Source organism: Zosterops lateralis (assembly GCF_965231275.1).
Source record: "Zosterops lateralis genome assembly, chromosome: 2".
Taxonomy (NCBI): domain Eukaryota; kingdom Metazoa; phylum Chordata; class Aves; order Passeriformes; family Zosteropidae; genus Zosterops; species Zosterops lateralis.
The window spans coordinates 103,621,295-103,640,210 of NC_139763.1; positions in this window are offsets into that span (position 1 = coordinate 103,621,295).

An 18,916-nucleotide genomic window follows, 5' to 3' on the forward strand; every position below is an offset into this window, starting at 1 on the left:
CAGCCTGGCCTTGGACACTGCCAGAGATCCAGGGGCAGCCACAGCTTCTCTGGGCACCCTGTGCCAGGGCCTCCTCACCCTCACAGGGAGGAATTGCTTCCTTAGGATCCGTTCTAAATAAATTTATTTCTTTTTCTTTTTTTCTGCGTGGAGCCATTCCCCCTTGTCCTGTCCCTCCAGGCCTTACAACTGTTGTCCACTTCATGCCACGAATAAATGCATTTGTTTGTATTCCCCTGCCCTGCTGAGTTACGATTTTTTAAGAAAATTGTGTGAAAACCAAATTATTTTTATCCTGGGAATCGGGGCAAAAGGACTTTGGGAATGTCTGTAGCTCCCCATCCTATACTCCAGGTCGCCCAAGGAATAGCAGAGTGCATCCTATTCCAGCTGCAGGAGCCACGTGGCAATGTGGCTTCACAGGAAAATCAAAATCATCAGGGGAGAACCAATTTCAAGGAAAGGCTGAAAGGAGGGGAAAGCAGATGGGGAGAGGGAAATAAAGGGGAAGACAGCTGGGGAAAAGGCCAAGAGCACAGCTCCAGAAACCCCAGTGTCCAGAACAGCCCAGCTTTTCTGAATCTTCAGATGAGACACATCCAGCAGAAGGGTTGTGCTGTCCAGGGCTGCTTGGTGTGGAGCCACAGGGCACAAACTCTGCCCTAAACCTTCCAGGATGAGTTCCTGCTCTGAGGTTATTCCATATTTGCCTCAGTGGGGCTGCCCTGGGCCATGCCATGCACTGCTGGTCACAGCTCTCAGATTGAACAGATGGAAAGCAGAGCAAGGAACTGCCACAGGATCCTGTTCCACACGTGGGACAGAGAACTCAGGGAAACGCTGAAATCCCAACCGTGGCACTGGGTGGAGAAAAATCCCTGTCCAGCATTAGAAAAATGCATTTGGAGGAAGCAGAGAGCCCAAGGAGCAGGGTGTACTCACACATGGCTGTGTGCCGTACATAGGACAGAAAGGAGAAGTGGGTTTATTCACTCTCCTCTCAGCACAGAGGTTTGTGAATCCAGGACTGAAATCTGTGGTTTCACAGCTCACAATAACTGCCATGTTTGTGTTCTCCTGCCCCAATCCCCCTCCAAGGGATAAAGGACAAACAAAGCTGGATATGTCTGTGAATGAAATTAAACTTGCTAAATTATAACTCTCCTGGTGGGCCAAACTCTTCTGCTCCTAAAGCCACGACAATGAGTTTATCTAGGACTTAAAACATGGGGAAACTATTTTTTATTTGCTTAGATTTTTTTTATTATTTGTTTAACACACAAAAGGATCTACCCTTTGAATTTCCTAGAATGCAAGTGGCAAAGTATGTGTCAACTTTGGGTGTAAAACTGTGTTCCCTGCAGGGACACCTTCCACTGGACCAGGTTGCTTCAAACCTCATCCAGCCTGGCCTTGGACACTTCCAGGGATGGGATTCTGGGATTCTGTGACTGCCTGCTGGATCATTCTGACTCCAACCCCACACACTGTTCTTTTCCTTACAGAGTTCAGGATTTACCTCCCCCAAGCTCATTCATTTCCAGCACATTTGTTCCTGGTTCTCCAGCAGCTCCCCACTGGCACTGGCAGGGGACGAGGCTGCCCGGAGTCAGTGTTCCCTACTGTGATGGAATCTGATTTTCCCTTTGGCTTTCTGGAGTGAAATAGAAACAAAACTTACACTTCTGAAGCACAGAAAGGGACCACCGTGGTGAAATTAGCATGAAAATGTTAAAAAAGTTGTTCTGCTCCAAGAAAACCACAACCTGCTCATTTACATATTAATAGCATAACTTAGTGCTCGGGAAGATAAAAAATGCAATCTTTGGCCAGATGCAGAGAATTAATTACAGCAAGTGAAAGGATCCTATGAAGAGCACAAAGCAAGCCCTGAATTTCCTGAAAGAATGTTTTTGTCAGTCAGGTGTGAGTGTGTGTAGAGAAAGAAGGAATTGTTTTGTTTTTGCAGGGCTTTAGAGAGAGCCTGGACAGATATTGAGGATGGGCTGTCCCTTTGAGCTGCCAAAGCAGCTGGAAAAGATCAAATGGAACACAGAAGGCCACCAAACCCAACCCCTGGTCATTGCTTTTTCTGTACTTCCTTCTCTTAATATGAAATGTTAGTTCTCATCTTGGGAGTGTTACTTTGACATTAACTGAGATTTTTCGCATGGAATTCTAGGAACTACATTTGCTACCACATAAATTATGTAGAGAAATACGGCAGCATCAAACCTCATTAAACAGATATTTTCAGCTCTCCTTCTGTTCTACAGGGGGTCAAACCTCAGAGACAAATTGGTAACAACAGATGTCAGGGAAGATGTTGTAAGGGAGTAGAGGAAAAAAAAAAAAAAAAAAGACAACATAATTGCATAATTTTGAAAGTCCTCAAATGTACCTTAAAGGGAGGGATGGATTTTCAGTCACTTGTCAGGGAAGTAAATACACAGTGAGGAATCTGTGCTTGGTTATTTCCTTCTAACCTTTGGGAGAGCTTCCAGTTTACAACCCTTGTTCCTCCAGTGACACACAAGGTTGTGCAGTGTGGGAAGAGATTTTAGGTGATGGCTGCAGGGCCTTGTCCATCCCCATGCAAACAGCCAAACATCTCCAAACAACCAGACATCTCCAGGGCTCACTGCAGCTCACCTGGGGAACTCTGACTGGGGCTGATGTGTGTGACCTTAAAAGATCAGCTGGTCCCAAGAAGAGCCTTTCCAGGGGCTCCAGGAACCTCTGACCTTCCCCTCCTCAGGATCATTTCTGTGCCAGCTCTGGCACCCTGGGGCTTTGTTCCACCCTCCAGGCCTGTGGGGCTGTTGTGGCTCTGGCTGCAGTGGCACAGGGAGGCAGAGCCCAGAGCTCTGTTTGTCCTGGGCAGCGCTGCAGGGTGGGGCAGGGAGCACTTCCTTCTGCCAGGGGAGGGTTCCAGACCTGCCTGCAAACAGCTCTGGGTGTCACACACACACTGCTGCCTGTGCTGAGCCCAGGGAGAGGAAATCACTGCTCCTGCCAGAGGCAGGGCTATGACAGCCAGCACTTCATCACCTTGCACACAGCCCTCGCTCCCCAAACCCCATTTCCTGATGGTTTCCAGGATGGTCACTGCACTTTGCTGCCTCAAGAGACGTGCACAGAAGCTGGAAGTGAAGTGCTGCTGGAGACATCCTGGGGCAGCAGCACAGACATCTGCAAACCTGCACAGTCCCTCTGCTCACCAGGAGCTCTGGTACCTCTTGGAATCCCAGAATCATTTAGGCTGGAAGAGACCCCAAGGATCATCCAGTCCAGCCTCTGGCTGATCCCCACCTCGTGGGGCTTTTGGGTGTTCCAGGGAGAGCCCAGCGCTCAGATCAGCCTGGGAAGCCTTGCAGGGAGCACTCAGGCTCCAGCACCCTTTGCCCCACAGGTGGAGTTTGTGCTGCCAGTCTTTGCTGAGCCCCGGGGGAGTGTGGCAGAGTGTGGGGCAAGGTCTGCCGGGCTCTGGGGGTGATTTCCTGCCCCCAGCACCCTCTGGAACCACAGTGGAAACTCCAAATGCAGGAACATTGCTCTGCCCGTCACTCCTCCAGCACACAGGAGCTGCAGTGCTGATGAGCTCATCACCTCTGTCACCTGGCAATCAGCTGAGCCCACAGCAGGAGTGGGTCACTCATTAATGCAGTTACTTTGGCTGCTGCTGCTGCAGGGAAGGGTGAGTTTGTGCTTTTTGCTTTTGAAGTGCTTTTTTTTGCACAAGTTTTGTCACCTAAATTGCTGCAAGCTCTTAATTTTTAGTTGTTGTTCAAGTGAAGAGGAATGTGGGTTTTTTTAGAAAAGGAGTGCTGAAGGGAACTGTGTAATGTGTTCATGGATACACAGATAGTGTTTGATTAAAATTACACCTCATAGATCTCCTCTCAGCAGCAAGGTTTGTTCTGGGGTGCAGGGAGGGGCTTTGAGGAGCAACATCACTGGCGCAGACCCAGGTGGGGCTGGCTGCCTCAAGTCCAACAGGAAAGTAGAAGTTTACAGCAAAGTTGAATTTCCCACTGCTCAGGTGGTGACACATTTGAGTGAGGAGCCTTTTTGGAGGGACAGGCAAAGGATGGGATAAAAGAATAAAAGGCCTAATGGTAAAATTGGCTCCCTCTTTCATTTTTAAAGGGCTGGGAGTGGAGGGCTGAGATCTCAAGTAACCATTTGTGCTCTGCTTTTGTTCTGGTGCAGACAGCTGAGTTCAGTAGAGCATTTTCAGTATAGTATAGTATTTTCTCAGTTCAGTAGAGCATTTTCTCTTTCCCCCTTTACTGTTTTTAGAATGAGGCAATTGGTTGTATTTACTGAGAACACACTGCCTTCAGTCCCTTCTGATCCCTGGGATGGAACAAACCCTGGCTGTACAGGGCTTGTAAACTCTCCTGTCACAGCCCTTTCCCCAGCCACTTCTGCTCCTCCATGTTGCTAAAAAGAGAATATTTGAGCTTTTGAATGGGTTTTGTTTGTCCTCACTGACAGCTGGAACATTTTCTGTGAGTGGCAGCCCAATACAAGAAGCACTGGCAGGAATCTCCAGCTGAAAAGGTCCTTCCCTTCCCAGTACATTTCTCCTTTCCTCTTGCTCTTTGCTTCTCAAGGCAGTCAGGAAATGTCAGGGTGGCCTTGCTCAGGCTCTGAGATTGGAATGAGGAGAGCAGAGTGTGGAAGTCAGAGAACATTTCCGTGGCAGGGACAGAGGAAGGAGCTGCTGATTCAGTGGGGCAGCCCTGGCCCAGTTTTCCAGGATGATGCTCCCCTGGAAAGCTCTGGTGCCTGTTCTGGGGGCTGCTCATGCTCACTCAGGGCTGTGGGGACTCACACTGATTGCCAGGGGAGCTGAGACATTTTTGAACATAAACTCATTTGGTCTTGATGCCCCTCACACCTCAGGACTGAGGACTGTGTGTGTTTATCTGTCTCAAAGCCTGTCTGAGTCCTCTCTGCTACAATGAAGTGTTTTGTTAAGCCATTGTTTTTACCATAAATATATTCCCTTGGCTGCATTGTTGTGGTGGATTATTTGCTCCAGAATATTTTCTTTTCATCTCAGAGATGAATATACATTTCAGGACCAGGTTTTGAAATATCAGTTTGCTTCAGGAAACTTCTTATGAGCAAGTCTGGGGAAGCCAGCACTAAATCAAAATAAAAAGTGCATTTTATTTCCCAGGGAATCAGACCCACTTTGTTTATTATCTAGCAAAACCCCAAGCAGAATGTAAAAACCCAAGACTGAATCAGAAAGGAGCATTATAAAAATACTGAAGCTGTCTTTGCCTGGCAATGGGGAAATACATTCCTTCACTTTAACATGAGAAAGAAATGATACAATGGCAGAGAAATAAAACCAAAGGCAGCTGAAGAGTCTGAGAGGAAAGCTCCTGTCTTTACAAACAGTTCCACGGGTGAAGCTGTGGGTGTGAAGGTCCCTGAAATGGGTCTTGGTGTCTCTCCTGCCTTTGGGAGCAGCTTTGGGGCAGTGCCCGGGTTGGCTCCTGGCACAGCCCCCTGGCCCTGCACAGCCTGAGCCCCCCAACTCTGGGGTCAAATTGGGGTTTCAAGGGGGGATGTGGGGGGCGGCTCGGGGAGCCTGAACCTTCCCGGCTGGGATCGACTCTGGGATAAAGGGAGGTGACACCCCGGGAGAAAGAAGGAGGGAGAGAGGGAGAAAGAGAGAAAGAGAATAAAGACCGTGAGAGGGAGGAAGGAAGGGAGAGAGAAAGAGAGAAAAAAAAGCAGGAGGGAGGGAGGGAGGGAGAAGGGGGAAACCAGGAGAGAGGGACAAAGGGAGAGGGAGGGAGAGAGAGAGAGAGGGAGAGAAAGAGAGAAAAAACCAGAAGGGAGGGAGGGAGGGAGGGAGGGAGGGATTGGCTTTGGGGTGCCATACAAGAGACAATGTGCCACCAAAGCTGGCCTGATACACGAAGGGATTTAGTTTGTGCCATGGGGAGGGTGGGTGATTTTGCAGAGCATTTGGTGGCTGTGGGGGCTGAGAGCCCCCAGGCAGTGGGAGCAGGGGGTGCAGAGGTGGCAGGAATGGGTTAGAAAGGCACATCAGTGTGTGATGGATGTGAAGAAAGGGATGAGGAAAAGGTAAAGGAACAGGCAGGGATAATGGCACAGCTTGTACAACCCTGAGGGAAAAGTGCAGGGAGCCCCAGGACCAAAGGGCAAGGGGCAGCCACAGGACAGCAATTGGGAAGGAATCCATGGGCCATTTGTAAAAAAGAACATTGAAATGGATTGTTAGGGGTGTCAGGATCTGCTGTTTCACCAGGGGCTCACCACACTGGAGCCCTCTCTGGACCAAGAAGTGTTTCCTGGTAATCCCAGGAACTTCTCTGCCTGACTTGAATTTTGTGCCAAAGGAGGAACAATTGCTCAGATGTTCTTTTGCTTCGTGGGGAAGATGAGCAGGTGCATTTGATTCATCCACTCTTGGTGATTTTGTGGATGGGAATTACCACTGTGGGTGTTCTATCCAGAGCTGCCTCTGCCCATTCCCTTCAAATTCATTGTACAGGGCTGGGAGAGGCCAGGAGGAATGAGACATGAACAGTCCTGTGTCCACTGACTTGTTTTGTGTTTTTTCTGTGGAACAATATTCACCACTTTGGGGTTTTTAACCCAGTTTAAGACTGTACTGACTGTGTGCAGCAAAACTGAAGGGTCACCATGAGCCAGGTGAATTCTCTGGCTTGCTCAGATCCTGCTGCTGAGGAGGAGAGATGAATGGAGGGACCAGGCTGGGAGGGAAGCTGTGGGAGAGTCTGCTTCCCATCCCTGCCCCTGCCAGCCCTGTTCTGATGGGCTGCTCTGGGGGGCTGCTGCTCCCTGGGAGCTGAGGGTGCAGAACCCCAGGGTCTGCTTGAGGTCACAGGGATTCCTTAAGGTGATTTGGGGTTTCCTGAGGTCACTGCAGTCCCTGGCAGGGGTTCCTTGAGGTAATTTGGGGTTTTCTGAGGTCATTGCAGTCCCTGGTAGGGGCTCCTTGAGGGACACCCTGGGCAAGGTAATGTCTTAGGTTACAATAAAAGATGAACCCAAAGTGTGAGTTCTGTCACCATCTCCATAAGCTTTTCAAACAGGTGAGGCAATGTTCTTCCTCTCTTCCAGGACTCCTCTTTGATAACTCCCTCCATTTATCTCTCTGCTAATGGCCATCAAATCTCTCTGCATGACCCATAAGTGACACCATCCCAGGGGAAGGAGCCAAGCAGTCCTGCCTGGATATGAGCTGAGCCTTGCAACACCACGAGCACCCTGCCTGCTGGATTCCCAGAGCAGAGGAGCTCCATAACCACCACGGGACCTTCAGAGGAAGACCAGACCCTTCTGCAGGATCACCCCTTCAACAGACCCACATCCATCACTCCAGGAGGACTGCAGCCACCCCTGAACTGGACTGCTGCCACCTCCCTGACCAACAGGTGCCAGGTTGTGTCCTGGATGGGCCTGTTGCTCTGCTCTTGGCCTCAGGCACCCTGAGTGCACAGACTGGCACAGAGAGAAGAGGAACCACAAGAGCACTCAGCACCTCCACACAAACCATCACTGAGCCAGGACAGCCCACGCCAGCAGGAGCTGCCCCCGTCCAGAAGAAGAAATCCAAGAGCAAACAAGAGTTTACAGGGCCACTGTCACTGCCCTGTCATGCACCCAGTCTCATCCATGGAGACAAAGCTGGCTGAGCACATCCATTGCTGGATTGAAGAAGAAACTTCCCACCAGAAACTGGGAAAGGAGCTTGAGGAAGAAATTTCCCACATCTCACCAGAACAACCAGGAGTTTCTGCCATCAGGAGCAGGTGTCCCCCAGCCAGGGAGAGAGGATACACTCCACAAGGTAAGCCCTGGTTTTTCCTTCAGGAACAGAGGATGGAAAACCCACCTCCTCCTCAGCAGCCCAGGTGGGTGAACTGAAAAGAGGAACATCCACCACAGGAAGCTCATCTGGAGTCAAGGCTGCTCCAGTCTCTCATGGACAGAACTCTGGATGGTGTAAGGATGATGATATAGGACTGATTCTCTGAAGGGACATCAGGAACATATTTACAGGAGGAGAGCAACATGAGCAGGGTGAGAGGGGCCCTGCCTGTAGCAGGTGCAGAAAAGGGACAATCAGGTCCCTTGGACTGTGTGGATCCATGGCCTGGCACATCTGACCCACACAGACAGACACACCTTTGGTGGACCCTGATGCCATCCAGGTATATGAGAGTGGAATTCATTTCTGTTCCTGGGGCGACAGGAGGAGCCCAGAGCTGAAGGGATTGAACTGGAACCAGTGGCACAAACTCCCCATGGTGCCTGGCCCAGAGGCCCCGAGCATCCTTGGCACAGACTGTCCCAGAAATGGGCATTTCAAAGACCCCAAAGGACATGGCTGGGCTTTTGGGACAGCTGCTGTAGGGACAAAAGGCATCAGACACCTGAACACCCTGCCTGGTCTCTCAGATGACCCCTCTGCTGTGGGACTGCTGAGAGCTGAAGAACAGCAGGTACCAATAATGCCCCAGCAGCAATTCTTCATCAGAATATGAATTTGCTGTAGAACATCTCAACAAGGGCAAAGTGTTGCTGCTTTTTTTTTTCTCCCTTATTTGAAATAAAATAAAAATCTAAATAAGAATAAGATTTGTCTCTGCTTGTCTGTGTGGGAATCACAGGAGCTGATTTGGGAACTGGGGAGCCAAGGGGAGTTCAGCAAGGCTCGTTCACCCTTTAACAGCCCCATAGGGCCAGTGCCCAAGTCCAGTGGAGAACAGAGACTGGCCAGGGACTGCTGTGGCCTGGATGAGGCCAGGCCACTCCTGAGGGCGGCTCTGACAGACAGTAGGGAGCATTTTCAAACTAGTGCAGGTTACTCTGGGTCATCCGAGGGCCCAATCAGGGTTACTTCAGGTCACAGGGGTCATTCAAGGTCATGAGCAAGGTCATTCAAGGTCATAGGGGTCAATCAAGGTCATGATTGGGGTTACTCTAGGTCATAGGGGTCATTTGAGGTCACGGGGTTACTTTAGGTCATTTGAGAATTTTTCGATTTTCCAGGGGTTACTTTAGGTCATTTGAAACTCCAATTTGAGGTCATTCAAGGTCATGAGCAAGGTCATTCAAGGTCATTCAAGGTCATAGGGGTCATTTGAGGTCATTTGAGGTCATGATTGAGGTTACTTGAGGTCTCAGGGGTCATTTGAGGTCATTTGAGGCCATGATCTGGGTTACTTGAGGTCATTTGAGTATTTTTAAATTGATCTGGGAGTACTTGAGTTCATTTGGGATTACTTGCATAGGAAGCCCAGTCAGTACAGGCGCTTCCCTAAGAGGCCAACTGTTTAATTAATTGTTTTACATAGGTGAAATGAACCATTAGAAAACATTAGACAACACTTTATTTATCATTTATACAAAGATGAATACAAATAATTTTGAGGTTTGGAGGTTTTTAGATTTTTTTTTCCCACACCCCTAATTAATATTCATGAGGATAATTTCACAAAGGCAGTTATAAAACTATGTCAGAGGCAGCTTCAAAATATAGTTGTGCTAACAGAGAAAGAGGAAACTCTGTCCCCCTCCCCACCCCTGCAAGGGGGAATTTAAACCCAACACAAACATTTACTGAATGATGGGGTTTTATAATATTTTAATCGAGTTATTCATTACACAAAAAATAACACTGTGGAAAACCAGATAACGTTATACAAAAGCTAAGTTCATTTGTTCTGGCCAGGTGGCCAGTCTGCAACTCCGTGCCGGCATCCAAAGCCCGCCCACAATAGCACAAAAGACGCTTATTAATATACTCCCTATTCCCTGCTATTTTCCCAGGAATACCGAGAAGCTCAAGGTGAACATGAATGAATAACGTAATTTTATTTATTAAACCCCAATGGCGCTGCCATTCCGCTTTTGCCCACCGGAGGGCGCTTCCCTGCACCGCCGCGCTGTGTCCGCCAGGCGGCGCCACTCGGTGCCCGGCCGCTCCCAGCCGGGATCCCGCTTCCCATCCCGATCCCGATCCCGGATCGCGGCTCTTTCCGTGTCAAACCTTCGGCTTCCAGCAGCTCTGCCCATGGAAAAGCTGCTAAAAGCCAAATCCGCTGCCGGTCCCGTGTAAACCGCCCCAAACGCGCCCTGGCGCTGTGAACTTCCCTTCTCGGCTACGCGTGCCAGAATATTCCCGGCATCCCAGCTAAAGATAAACCGAATTGTCTCCAGCTAAAAACTGAACAAGCAGAAAATGTGCCAGCATGGAAAGCTGTCGCTGACCTTCCCCCTTTCAAACGGTAACTTGAAAAGTTTCCAGCTACATCTCGCAGCGATAAAAGGGGACAAAACCTCTGCTCAGATCTTGCCCCTTATATTTGGAAACGTGTATTCACCCCTCGGTGGAATGACAATTTCCTTTCCTTTACTACCTGCACACAGAGATGCTAAAAAAAAAAAAAAAAAAAAACAAAAACAAAAACAAAAAAAAACTACACACACACAAAAAAATTCCCAAAAAAACCCCAAAAAAACCAACCAAACAAACAAAAAACCCCCCAAAAACCACAAAAAAACCCCAAAACAAAAACAAACAAACAAACACACAAAAAAAAAGGAAAAAAAAAACCACAAAGGAAAAAAAAATTTAAAAACGTGGTGGCCAGGACAGAGCAATAGGAGGGGAATTCTTGCCCCTGGCACCACACACCGCGGTTAGGAGCCTCCCCCTCCCCAGCTCGATTCTACCTCCAAAATTCAGCACAGCCAAGGATTGCTCCCATAGCAAAGCCACCACGACCGACCTCAGAATTCAATGATATTTAAGGTCCCTTTTAATCCAAACCATCCTATGATTCTCTGATGATTCTATGAAGTGGGTTTTTTTGTGTGTGGTTTTTTTTTTTTTTTTTTTTTTTTTTTTTTTTTTTTTTTTTTTTTCCCCCACAACCATCAAGGACAATGTGGTTCTACATTACAATATATTCACTTTCTTTTTTGCATATAGTTTAGGTCCGTAGTGCCCAAGTAAGAGAGAAAATATTTGGGAGTGAGTTGAAATCATAAGTTGTGAAGAAATTGAGGTAGAGCCTGAAATGCAGCTGTAGGAAAGGTACAGGAGGGAGGCAAGAGTAAGAAATCAAAAATAATCACAGCAGGAATAGAAAAATGGAAGAAAAAAGACACGGAAAGGTGGGGTGGAGAAATCCAGATGGTACAGAAAATAAAATGCCTTCTAAATCCTTACGGCTTTCCTTTCAGGTGAGACTAAAACAATCCCAGCAGGAAACGAATTTAAATTTGCACCTTTTCAGATTTCACCGAGGAAAGAAGCTCCTGCATTATTTTGGCAACCTTTTTAAACACCAAATTTACCTCCAAACATTTCCCCTGCCCGTATAGTTTGGGTTCCTACCTGCAGCTTCAGAGATGTATCTACCAGTCCTACGTGACCCCACAGCTCCAAACTGCCCAAAAAACCTGAAATAAAGTGAGGACTGGATATTTAAGCAGCTGAAACCTGCCCTAGTCGTTTAGAGTACATATTTTCTCCAGGATCCAGCTGCAGGCAATGAGGAGAATGAGGTGTGTTCAGCAGGTGATTCATTTAACCCATCAGCTCTCTAACAACCAGCCTGGAAAGTTTTGGGTTTTTTTTAATTTAGGATCTGAATCTCAGATAACCTGAACAAAGCATATTATAAAAGAGATGGGCCAATGCCTTCTATTGCTATGAAGATCAGAAAATTTCATATTTGTCCACCTTAAAGAAAATAGCAGGAAAAAAAAAAAGCCCAAGTAAAAAAACCCCAGACCTTGAAAAATCAGATCAGAGTTCCTGTGCAGATAATATTTTTTTTTGTAGGCAGTACTGCTCTTTTTCTATTTAAGTCAGGGAACACCAACAGCAGAGGCAACATGACTTATGTAGCTTTTATTTGTCTTCTTGTTTGCTTTCATGGCACCAGGGTGAGTTGCCCCTTGCATGACAATCATTTCAGTGGCCTTAAAAAAAACCAAAAAAACCAAAACAACATAAACCCAAACTAAAACCAAGGTTGCAAACTGCCAGTGGCCTGAACAAAAGGCAGGAACCAATTATTCCAACACCAAGTATCAAATTATATTTTTATTATCATGCATCCCTGCATACCTAAACCTCAAATTCCATGGAGAATTTCACACAAAGAAATGAAAAAGAAAAAATAAAATCTTTATTTGCTTGGTGTATAAGAGTACAGATTGATAGACAGATACCAGAACTAGAGAAAGGAGAGAAAAAACAGTCTTTCTTGCAATTGTGTACAGCATGACTACTAAGAAACACACATTTTTAAAGAAATAGCTGTTACAAATAGCTTCACATTCCCAGATGATCACAGGAGTGTTAAATGCTATCATCTAATGCAGTCAATACCCAAATCCCAATGGACAGTAGTAATAATGAATAACATCAATTAATCACTGTGTTTACATCTAAGCTTTTACACTGTTTTTACAGCTAAGCTTAAAAAAACCCCCCCGAAAACCACACAAAAAATAACCATATAAAAAAATCAGACGATCAAAGGAAGGTTAAATGTTATCATCTAATACAGTCAATTTCTAAATCTGAATGAACAGTAGGATTGATTATTAACATCAATTATTCACTGTTTTTACATCTAAGCTTTTACACTGTTCTTACAGCTCACCTAAAACCCAAAAACGACCAAAAACCACACAAAACCAACCAAATAAAATAACAACAACAAAACAACAACCTCCCCAAAAAACTCCTCCCAAAAATAACCAAAAAACCACCCCCCCCCCCCCCAAAAAAAAAACAACAAACCCCAAACAAACAAACCAAACCAACAAAAATCCCCCTGCCTTTTTCTTTTTTTCTTTCCCCAGGTTTCGGCAGGGCAGGCGGCTTTCGGCTCGTTATTGACGCTTTTTTAGCGAATTTAAAGCAAAAATGAGGCCCCGGGGCCGTGCTCTTGCTGCCCCCTGGCGGCCGCGGGCCGCACCTGCACCCTCCGCCCATTAAAATGTAATTAAGATTTAATGAAGCACCGGCTGTAGGAAAGAAGCGTGTGGTGGCCGCTGACCCCGAGCAGCAACCCTGAACTTTGTCCTGTACCGTGTGCTCTTCATTGATGGTCAAAAACCAGCCGGGTTCTTAAATTCAAATTTAAGCTCGGTTTAAATGTGCCTTTCCATGTGTGTTAATGCCATATTTATTTATTAAAGTTTCTTAATTTCAGTGTGCCCAGCCCTGGGCTCCTCAGGACAGGAAGCTCCCAGGGTGGATCCTGCAGAGGGATGCAGAGGGATCCAGAGGGATCCTGCAGAGGGATGCAGAGATGCTGAGGAAGGGACTGGAGCATCTCCCTGCCGAGGAAAGGCTGAGGCAGCTGGGGCTGCCCAGCTGTTTGTGCAGCCACTCAAGCAAACAATACGAATTTCAATGCACAGGAACCTCTTGCTTTATTTATAGCCTTACAAATCATGCAGGAGCTTTTATTTTTGATAAACACCGGATGCTGACGCTTACCCAATATCCTGTATTCAGATTGTTCTGCTAAAAATAGCTTCAGAGAAAGCAGGTCCAGCACTGGTAGTGATTATTCTGACAAACCCCTGGCCTGGCTACAGCAGAGGATCCTTTCTGAACCTTCAAACTTCTCCCAGCATTCTGTTAGTATTAGCTGCACCCACAGTGCTGCTCAATCAGGTGCTGTACATTAATAGTTAACTTGTCCTTTTCCCCACCTTTCTGTCTCAAAAATATAGCATCCCAGACTTGATTTGGTTTTCTTTGATGTATAACTATCTGTAGCTATAAAGTTAAGAACCCAGAGCATGTGCTCCAACACTTGTCTTCTATATCTTCCCATTTAAAAAAATCCCAAACAAGCAAAACCCCACAAAACTTTCAGTGCTGTCTTAATGTCCTGTTCTGTCTCTTGATACTCACATCCAAAATATTATGCATGTTGTTATACATGTAGGTAAATAGGTGTAATAAAGAGCAATAAATGGAAATAAAGTAATATATAATATGCCTGATATGTAGATAGAGAACCATAATGATCTATAATGGCAGAAAGGCTCATTGAGAGAGACCTGAAAAAAACCCCACACGGGCTTTTCTTCAGGTTTTAAATATGTAAAAAATCTTTGCAGGCCAGACGACAGTTGGCAAATTTTATCAGCAAATTGAGAAATGCAGTTTCAGGGCAGACAAAACCCTTTGCCAAATCTGAATTCTTCACCATCAGTTAGAGCCAAGAAGAGAAAGAGCTAGAATGTCAAAAGGATTTATCTTATTTCTTCTGAAATGGAAACAGTGACCGAAGCCATAAACAAAAGCCCTGACACAGACAGACACATGCAAACAGTTCTTGTTCCATTCACAAACCAGCAGGCAACACTCCATCAGCCAAAGCTGCGGGGTTGGAGTGTCCTCCTCACTTCTGGGACAGCTGATTTTTGCATGGACACCATCCTGATTGTCTCTGGACAGCCCTGAGGTGCAGCTCGTCTGCTTGCACTGTTAAACTGTGTTATATTTTAACCTCAAGTCAAGCTCAGATTTTGTGTGACATATCCAAGAGTGGGGAGCAGTTGGGAAAGAGGTAAAACACCCACAGAGATTGCATTTCCATTCCCCAGGTTTTAAAAAGATAATTTGGCTTTAAAAATAATATTAATAAAAAGTAAAATACTTTTAAAACTTCAACTCTTGACTCTCTCATGTTCAAAATACCTGTTTCAACATGATGTTCTAATATACTTGCAACCAAACACCCACAGGCAGCAGCATTTCTTGCAGAATCTTGCAGAATTAAATAGAGATTTTTTTAAAACTGTCCACTTTCAAGCCATGAGTTTTGAGCATTTTTATATGATTAGAATCACCAAAGAGCCAAGGTGGACCAAGAAACAGGGTAAGCAAAATAGATGTTTAGATGACACAATACATTAAATGAGACTGATTTGCTGTTTGCAATTTATAAAAAGGCAAACAATCCCAACAACAGCATTGTAAATCTCAGTTCCTGCTGCCTTTTTAACCTCAGGAGATAAATGCTGTACAAAATGAACTCTTGAGCTCCTGACTCTTCTGTATCATTGATGAGGTTTAGAAGGGTTAAATGCTCAGGAACACAGATGCAAAGCTGCCTCGTGGTTTTTCCTGGGCAAATCCATTTGTTTAAGATTTAGTATTTTACCTGAGTCTGTGTGTTCTTTTCCTTCAGGTTAAATCCTGAAGTGACAACAGGAGCACAAAAAGGTATCAGTTAATAGAGAGGGGAGTTTTACCCCAGAATTTTCTTGCTCGATTCCTAGCAGCTCATTTTCAGAAGGGAGAGCAAGGACACAGCAGTGATGTCTTGTTCTCAACACCTCCAGCACACACCAGACAGCTTGCAACAAGCAGAAATATTTCCTGACCCAGATTCAGGCATTTTATGAACTTTGAGCCTCTTGCTGGCAGCAGAGATCAAATGCTGTGCTGAAAGTAAGAAACACTGACAGCTGTCAGAAGAAAAGGTCTTTGCTCTCCCTCACTCTGTGTGGTTAAGGAAATTTATATGAGATTTCACAACAGAAATGAGAGCATTTTTGGGTCCTGAGAGGCTCGCCACTGTTTCTGCTGGGCAGTGCAGCACTGACTGCAAGATGTTACACAAGTGTTTGCTGAGTGCTCCAACAGAGAGACACCTGAGCAGAGGAGTGGCATCTTCCCAAGTGACACGTCCTCTGCAGGAGCTGCCTCCAGGCACCTCAGCCTGCTCACCCCGTGGAGCTGTGGGGTCACAGGCAGCAGGGCAGGGGCTTCACGCTCAGAGCACTGAAGTATGAGAGACCAGGAAGTGTCTGAAAAGACAAATTCGAGGGGCTAATTAAAATAAATCAAATCAGTGTTAAACAATCCCCATTTAAGCCCAGATAACAGCACTCCGCAGATAGCAAAAATAGAAATGACCCTGGACTGTTGTACTTCATCTTGAAGTTAAGGAATACATTTAATTGTACTGCATTGGAAAGTATCCCAATGTTTTCTAAGAACAGATGTCCAGTTTTTTGAAGAAGCCAATGTGGCCCATTAGTGGCCCTATTCACTTCCCCATAACAAGAGGGTCTTTATCCATGGCTACAACATGAATGCTATTTGACACATGAGGGGGAAATTGTATGGAAGAGCTTCAGAGATTGTTTGTTAGCAAAGCGTTCTATATTTGTTTCTTCCAAACTAAAATGGTTCGTTCCAAAATTCTGATGACAGCTCTGGTGTGTCACTTTACAGTCAGTGTTACAAGGCCGTCTGAATTTTTCCTGTCATTGCTAAAATAAAATGCACCCCCTTATCTCAGCCAACACGAAGGACGAAGTTTGGTTTCCCACTTTCACATCCTGAATCCTTTTCCTATTTCCTGTCACGATTCCCTGGGTGGCCCAAGCTCCATCCTGTCTTGTCCTGTGTGGGATGAGCCCCATACTCCCTGTCTGCCTGGGGGGAGCTGCCTCTGCCTGCCCTGCCCTGGTTTCCAAAGGGGGAAAAAAAACCCACACCTGAGCAGGAGGGGCTCTGGAGCAGAGCTGGGAGTCAGCAGGGTGAAAATTCCCCTTGCTTTCCCCGTGGCAGGGCCATGTTTTTTAATAAATTCAGTAAAAAAACCCCAAGAACCAAAAATGCAGCAGGGGCTGAAAATGACCCAGCTGAAAGAGTATAATTGGATTTGGAGAGGGGAAGCCTGTTTCAAAAGAGAATTCCTGGGATGCTTGTTTTTAAAGGGGTAGCAGCAACCTCAAGGAAACAACGAGGCAGCTGCTAGAAAATGAAGGGTAAAGCGAGGTCTGACCTCAGGACTTGCAAATCTCTCACATCCCTGGGAGCAAAATAATCCTCAGCTCAACAGAAGCCAGGTGAATGGCTCCAGACACTGCTGAGAGCATGAGATTCCCACTGAGGTAAAAAGGGCAAGTGTACAGCGGGACAGGGAGAGAGCTTTCAGCCACCTAAGGCAGGGAACATTTCTGGGACAAGTTTTTAATATGATTTTTTAGATGCTTGTGACTGAACCAAGTTCCAGTGCTGCTGCTGGAAGCAGGTTGCTTGCAGCAGCAAAGCACAGCTGAAGGAGCAGGGCTCTATTTATGCTACAATTTTGTGGAACCACCAAGCTGAACACACTATGGGATAAATCCTAGAAAAAATTATAAATCTGCACAAACGAGACAGAAAAAAAAAAAAAAAAGTATCACTATTAATGCTTTGCCTTCAGAGTGAGAGATGCAACAGAGCCTGCCTTGAATCTAAATTAAAAAGCTTCCAGGAGACTGCATAGTTTTGTTTAGGGAAAACCAAACTTAGAGGCAAATTAAGAGATGGCAAAGTGCTGAATGTCTCTATTACCCAAATAATTTCTTGAGAGGGCCAAATTAATTCCAGCCTCTGGGGGACTCTGGTCTGCTCTACAGAATATCCATATTTTGTACAGGAAAGCCACAGTTAAAATCTGCCTCACTGAGGGGTTCAAAATGCTACTGCAGAGCAGTGAGCTTTTTGTAAATTTGCTTTTTTTTATCAGTTGATTTGCTTTCAGATCACACAGAGCAACTGCAGAAGGTTTTTTTACTGTAAGAACATTCATGAAAAACACACAGAGGAAAAATCTCTTTGCTCTCTGGCTAGATAAATGTGGGGAAAAACTGAATTTTCCTCATATTTGTTCTCCACAGGCCATCATTTTTAAGTCAACTGTATCTGCCAAAAATGATGCTAATTAATAAAGGAATTAATAAATTCATAATGCAAATTAAAGAATTTCTGCACAACAGTTTTCAGCCTGGGCACAAAGAGACCCTGTGTTATACATGATTTCCTGGTGCCAGGAGGACAGCAATGAAAGAAGAAAACAATAGATGGATATATTGCAATATACAGACATAATAAAAAAGAAAAGGCTGATAAAATCTTTCGATTCCAGCAGTTCCAGTATATGGTTTATGTTCACTTTTTACTACACCCTCTTCCTGTTTGCTTGAGAGCTTATCTTTGACGAAAAACATCATTGTTTAAGGTCTGACTAATACCCACAGAAACAAGGACAGGCTGAGAAGGACACGAGAACTTCAATTTCTGTACAGCAATTGCATAAGTTAGACTTTTTTTTTTTCCCTGAGAATGGGACCGCTTTTTATATATATAGGTAAAATTTATCACCAATTATACAAAAGTAAACAGTTCCTATTGGGTTACTTGCAAGGATTAATGATGAGTGTATCCCTAACTCTCTTTGGCATGGATTTAGGCTCCTGTACAAAACAGGCTTTTCCTTTCCTTTAAGACCTGAGGGACATATAAAATCAAGTATCCCAGCAAGCTTTTGTATTAGGGATTTCAATATTTCCCTTCCCTAAAAAGCCTCTTTAAAAATTTCTGTTTCTCTGCACTTCTCGGCAGGAAAAACAATTTGCTAATATCAAGGATTAAGGGAAATTAGCACAGGAAGAGGCAAATCAAATCTCTGATTTGTTCAAACAAGACACTCCCTTCCTCAATTTCCTACCTCCTTTCATTGAAGACTATTTAATTCAAATTACATCCTACAAATTGAATGAAATTGAATTTCTCTCCTGCCAGTTCCAACTTCATGAGTAGCCCCATAGAGAAACACACCCAATCATCTCAAAATTTATACAAAGGCTTAGCTTCAGCTATTTTTGTCTTCAATGTATTTACTTGTGTCTAAATGTAAATGTGTCCCAAAACACTTAAATAATCAGAGGTCTGAGTTGCCACAGACAACAGTTGCCAGAGTTCTTTTTTTTCCTTTGGGATTCTTCCTGTCCTCCCTGGTGCACTGAATGTGTCTGAGCACATTCTGCAGGGTCAAACACTGCCCTGCAA